The 6,770-nt window shown below is 42.3% G+C and overlaps 1 long non-coding RNA gene across 1 annotated transcript; it reads left to right on the plus strand.

Annotated features, from left to right (window-relative positions):
* The first annotated feature begins 3,282 nt into the window (after window positions 1-3,282).
* Window positions 3,283-5,930, plus strand: LOC124261273. Its single transcript, XR_006894285.1, has 3 exons — window positions 3,283-3,303; window positions 3,807-4,160; window positions 5,869-5,930. It is a non-coding gene; the product is annotated as an uncharacterized LOC124261273 (long non-coding RNA).
* Window positions 5,931-6,770: the final 840 nt, after the last annotated feature.

Raw genomic sequence — 6,770 nt, forward strand, 5'->3', positions numbered from 1 at the left:
TTATAGCTGGCCGATATTACATTACTGTCATATTGCTGGAAGTAATTACATAACTGTTATTTCATAACTGCAATAGTTCTGCCTATTATAACAGCTGTTATCTCACAGCTGGGCGATGTTTAATAATTATTGATAAAGTTGTCACACTGCTGACTGACATTGTATGCTTGCAGTTGTGAAACATTTGATCGAAGTTACATTGAATTGAAACAGACAGTTTCCCATTAACAACTGACTCTTTGTGAAAAATGTAAAAGAACTGCGTGTCTAACATTACAGTCATTTCTATTGACTGGTGATGTTTCATCGAATGTCCGACAAAACTGAAAAGACAGAATTATCTTCGTTAACCTGCCATACATTTACGACATCGTTCGCAAGCTTTATTTTCATTATGTCAATGGTGAGTTGGTCCCGGCGGGACACAGCGAAGCCAGAAAAGAATGATTTATTCAAATGAAAAAGTTCCTACGAGGCGTTGGCTAACGACAACCTAGTGCTACTATTTAACCACGTATGGGAAATCGTAATCGCTTAAATGTCACAGCTACTGACGTATTGATTATTCACTACAAACTAGCTGCAATAATCATTAAGTAATTAGTGCTGTATTACCCCAGGGCGCACTATACGTGCTGTGGCATTCACGTCATTAAGACCAGATGTGCTGTTCCTTACCTGCCTAGCACAGTTGCAAACGCGTTTGGTGGTCACGCTGACGCCCTGCGTATTGTAATCTGACTGGAATATTGCAACAAGACGCGTAAAAGCGCCATGTAGCATTCATTAGGGATGGTTGGGGTAGCCTAGTGATGAACGGCGAAGCACACCACCCCGAAGACCAATGTTTGAATACCCGCTCGTCCACAATGTGTGAGACTCATTTCTGTTATCCTCCGGTGTGGTATGGCTTAGATTTTGAGGATTAACATACACTATTACACACTGTAGGAGTGAGTTGGTGAGTTTAGTTTTACGCCGCACACAGCAATATTCCAGCTATATGGAGGCGATCTGTAAATCATGGAGTCTGGGCCAGTGATCAACAGCATGAACATCGATCTACGCAATTGGGATACGATGACATGTGTCAACCAAGTCAGTGAGCCTGACCACCCGATCCCGTTAGTCGCTTCTTACGACCAGCATGGGTTGCTGAAGATCAATTCTAACATAGATCGTCACGGTTCAAAACACTATAGGAAGTGCGGTGGGGTAGCCCAGTAGTTAAAGCGTTCGCTGATTACGCCAAGGTCAGTGTTCGATTCCCCACATGAGTACAATGTGTGAAGCCCATTTCTGTTGTCGCCCGTCGTGATATTGCTGGAATATGACTAATTAAAACCCAACTCAAACACTCATTCACTATTGGAGATCAACAGACCCGGGGACGTGGATTTGAAGCGCTCGTACAATTTGATTTTGTCCTGGTACATCCATTGTCTCATTTCTGCGCTGTTCTCGAGGAGTTTACCAGATTTCACAAACAGCTGTAGCATGAAACTCCATCACTTTGGCCCTGCACTTCTAAACTATGTCGTTTCCCCTGATTTCGTTAATAAGATGCCAAAACTGGTGTATGTGTTTCAGTAGATGCGTCGAATTTCACATCTTTCCAATCACAAAAGATGCAAAACATCTGCTCGTCTCTCCATTCTTCCTTTAAAACGCTAACGTCTCGAACATATGACTTCTTTGATGGGCATTTTAGAAGTTGAGTTGATGAAGAATGAAGACAATTTTTATGGATATACAACTTCTTTTATTCTGTGAAGGGCGACGTTTCGACATAGATTCACTTGCTTGACAACGACATTAGAACTATGTCGAAAAAATGTCACCATTCTTCTCGAACATATGTCAAAAACAGACATAGAGGCAAGATCAGTGATGACGCCATGACGTTCTGGAGACGGCTCTACAGGTATCACTTACCACTTACAAAATATTCATTTAATGTTAGTGCAGTTGTGTGGGAGGTGTTGTAATCAAAATAATATCACCCAAATCAAGATTCAAGTACAAGATTCTGAACGGTCAATCCGAGATTTCAAATCACTTTTGAATAAAAAGCCGAAAGCTAATATTTATGAAAGAACATGTCTTGTTCAAATGACTTTCGATAGTTAATTTGAAATCTGTATAGCTATATAAAATCTAGATAGTACTATATGCATATATATGATACTGATTGTCTTAGCGGACACGTCAGAAATGGAGGGTATAAAAACTCTTTGGCATAACTGAGAGTCTTTATGGGTCATGTGATGACGCAAACGCCAGGTGTGTACCCTCCATGTTAGTACAATTACAATTCAAATGAGACTTTCTCCAGTAATCTCCGGGGTAGCCTAGTGGTTAGAACATTCGCTCGTCACGCCGAAGACCCGGGTTCGATTCCCCACATGGTTACAATTTGAAAAACCAATTTCTGGTGTCCCCCTCCATGATGTTGCTGGACTATTGCTAAAAGCGGTGTAAAACCATACTCACTCACTCCAGTTATCTCCACGAAAAGTGCCATGCAATGTTCCAGTAGACCAAGATAAAACTGACCATAATACGAGTCACTAGTACTATTATGTATCAATGTTCGATTAAATGGGGAATGTGTTATTTTGTCCTCTGCTACATAATAACAAATGGACATCCTCGTTGATTTCCTCGTTTTGACAATGTTCTTCGATCTCCAATGATTATTCAATAATGACAACAATATTTCATATATAAATGTATTCTCACATTGAAAACACATGTAAGTGAATTCTGGCTAAAGATATATCATAATGTATGTTCTAATGAACTTTACAGTGAGCTCGTTTCCACACAAATACGTGTAACTTTACATACTGTGGCGACGTAATTGCTTTACACATGTACATATTAGTGTTTTACACAATATCAGTACAATTTATGACATCGAGGATGATACATATATTCAGTGGCACCAGGTTGTAACACAATATTAGCAACATTGATGTACATTACACACACATTTCTGGCTTTACGATGTGGTGCGTGCAGTAGCCTATTAATAGCTGCATGAATTAACTTCGTGGTTTCACAGATGCGGCGGAGAGGTCATGGCCCCACAAAACATTGCACATTTAATGCTTCAGACGTGCCGTAGCAACGTAATGGCCTCCCCATTGCAAGAAAGAGACTAATGAAACATGGTCATTCAATTGCAAGAACGAGGCTAATGAAACATGTCCTCTCCATTCCAAGAAAGAGGCTAATGAAACATGGCCTCTCCATTGCAAGAAAGAGGCTAATGAAACATGGCCTCTCCATTGCAAGAAAGTGGCCAATGAAACATGGCCTCTCCATTGCAAGAAAGAGGCTAATGGAACATGGCATCTCCATGGCCCGAAAGTGGCTAATGAAATAGGGCCTCTCCATTGCAAGAAAGTGGCTAATGAAACATGGCCTCTCCATTGCAAGAAAGAGGGTAATGGAACATTGCAAGAAGGAGGCTAATGGAACATGGCATCTCCATTGCCAGAAAGAGGCTAATGAAACATGGTCTCTCCATTGCAAGAAAGAGGCTAATGAAACATGGCCTCTCCATTGCAAGAAAGTGGCTAATGAAACATGGCGGCTCCATGGTCAGAAAGTGGCTAATGAAACATGGCCTCTCCATTGCAAGAAAGAGGCTACTGAAATATGGCCTCTCCATTGCAAGAAAGAGGCTTATGAAACATGGCCTCTCCATTGCAAGAAAGTGGCTAATGAAACATGGCCTCTCCATTGCAAGAAAGTGGCTAATGAAACATGGCCTGTCCATTGCAAGAAAGAGGCTTAAGTCATAGTTGTAAGTGTACAATATTATCATGGCTTCACAAGTTCAAACTTCATATGTATTAAACGGCTTCATATGATATTAAACGGCTTCACACACTGTCGACAGTTCAGCAGCGTTATCGTGGCTTCACATGAACAACAGGGATTTCGTGGCTTTACACGTGCTAAACCGACAACAAGGTACTATTCAGTTATTATTCAGACTTACACCTACATCAGTGATATCATAGCTTTACACGTGCATTAGCATGCTTGTGGCTGTACAAGGGCAAGAGCGACTTCACGTTCAATAACATCATGGCTTTACACACAAAGTATGTACTTTACACGGGCAACAGTGACTCCTGACTTAACAGGTACAGTCGAGACTTCAGTAATACTATACAGTTAGCGACTTGCTTAACACAGTGGCAGAACATCTTCGTTCGTCGGTATAATGTCGAGTGATTCCTCAGCCTTACACTAGAAAGCTTCTTCGAGGTTTTACATGTGCAGTGGGGAATTCGAGGTTTTGCATGTGCAGTAGGGACTTTGAGGTTTTACATGTGCTGTGGGGAATTCAAGGTTTTACATGTGCTGTGGAGAATTCGAGGTTTTGCATGTGCAGTAGGGACTTTGAGGTTTTACATGTGCTGTGGAGAATTCGAGGTTTTACGTGTGCAGTGGAGAATTCGAGGTTTTACGTGTGCAGTGGGGAATTTGAGGTTTTACATGTGCTGTGGAGAATTCGAGGTTTTACGTGTGCAGTGGGGAATTTGAGGTTTTACATGTGCAGTGGGGAACTCGAGGTTTTACATGTGCAGTGGGCACTTCATGGCTTTACACGTGCAGTGGTGGGTTCATGCCTTTACACGTGCAGTAGCGGCTTCAGGGCTTGTACAGTAACATCATCATGATGTTAAACGTAGAACAGCGACCTCATGGCGATGCATCTACAGGCGCGATTTAATGGCTTTACACGTGCAGTGGGGGATTCATTGTTTTACACGTGCAAAAAGGACAATGTGGTACAGTGCGACTTCAGGACGAACACGTACAGTAAAGACTCAGAACTTCATGCGTTCAATAGCGACTTCACGGGTCTCCACGAACACTACCAACGTCCACTGTTTACATGATTTACAGCGTTAAGTGACGTAACACAGGTAAACAACGTCCGCTATGTGTAGAGTTGGCGTCAACTCGTTACATACTTTCAAGTACATGTCAAAATTAGCGACTTTAGTAATACTATACAGTTAGCGACTTGTTTAACACAGAGACAGAACGTCTTCGTCCGTCGGTATAACTCCGTTCTTCACAAATAATAAATTATCACAAGGTGTTGTTCTCAGTACATGGCTTTGAAAAAAACATGGCATCTCCATGGCCTGAAAGTGGCTAATGAAAAAGGGCCTCTCCATTGCAAGAAAGAGGCTAATGAAACATGGCCTCTCCATTGCAAGAAAGTGGCTAATGAAACATGGTCTCTCCATTGCAAGAAAGTGGCTAATGAAACATGGCGGCTCCATTGCAAGAAAGTGGCTAATGAAACATGGTCTCTCCATTGCAAGAAAGTGGCTAATGAAACATGGCCTCTCCATTGCAAGAAAGTGGCTAATGAAACATGGTCTCTCCATTGCAAGAAAGTGGCTAATGAAACATGGCGGCTCCATTGCAAGAAAGAGGCTACTGAATAATGGCCTCTCCATTGCAAGAAAGAGGCTTAAGTCATAGTTGTAAGTGTACAATATTATCATGGCTTCACAAGTGCAAACTTCATATGTATTAAACGGCTTCATGTGATATTAAACGGCTTCACATACTGTTGACAGTTCAGCAGCGTAATCGTGGCTTCACATGAACAACAGGGATTTCGTGGCTTTACACGTGCTAAACCGACAACAAGGTACTATTCAGTTATTATTCAGACTTACACCTACATCAGTGATATCATAGCTTTACACGTGCATTAGCATGCTTGTGGCTGTACAAGGGCAAGAGCGACTTCACGTTCAATAACATCATGGCTTTACACACAAAGTATGTACTTTACACGGGCAACAGTGACTCCTGACTTAACAGGTACAGTCGAGACTTAACAACCTTACATATCCGCTTCCATACAGTGGAGAGCTGATTTACAGGACTCAACGAACAATATGCACATCTTGGGTTGTAGTACAGCGTATACAATACATGTCCCAATTAGCGACTTCAGTAATACTATACAGTTAGCGACTTGCTTAACACAGTGACAGAACATCTTCGTTCGTCGGTATAATGTTGAGTGAATCCTCAGCCTTACACTAGAAAGCTTCTTCGAGGTTTTACATGTGCTGTGGGGAATTCGAGGTTTTGCATGTGCAGTGGGGAATTTGAGGTTTTACATGTGCTGTGGAGAATTCGAGGTTTTGCATGTGCTGTGGGGAATTCGAGGTTTTGCATGTGCTGTGGGGAATTCGAGGTTTTGCATGTGGTGTGGAGAATTCGAGGTTTTGCATGTGCAGTAGGGACTTTGAGGTTTTGCATGTGCAGTGGGGAATTCGAGGTTTCACATGTGCTGTGGAGAATTCGAGGTTTTGCATGTGCTGTGGAGAATTCGAGGTTTTACATGTGCTGTGGAGAATTCGAGGTTTTGCATGTGCTGTGGGGAATTCGAGGTTTTGCATGTGCAGTGGAGAATTCGAGGTTTTGCATGTGCAGTAGGGACTTTGAGGTTTTGCATGTGCAGTGGGGAATTCGAGGTTTTGCATGTGCAGTGGGGAATTCGAGGTTTTACATGTGCTGTGGAGAATTCGAGGTTTTACATGTGCTGTGGAGAATTCGAGGTTTTGCATGTGCTGTGGGGAATTCGAGGTTTTGCATGTGCAGTGGAGAATTCGAGGTTTTGCATGTGCAGTAGGGACTTTGAGGTTTTGCATGTGCAGTGGGGAATTCGAGGTTTTGCATGTGCAGTGGGGAATTCGAGGTTTTACATGTGCTGT

This window comes from Haliotis rubra, unplaced genomic scaffold (genome assembly GCF_003918875.1).
Source record: "Haliotis rubra isolate DU_JTF1 unplaced genomic scaffold, ASM391887v1 Scf1192, whole genome shotgun sequence".
Classification (NCBI taxonomy): domain Eukaryota; kingdom Metazoa; phylum Mollusca; class Gastropoda; order Lepetellida; family Haliotidae; genus Haliotis; species Haliotis rubra.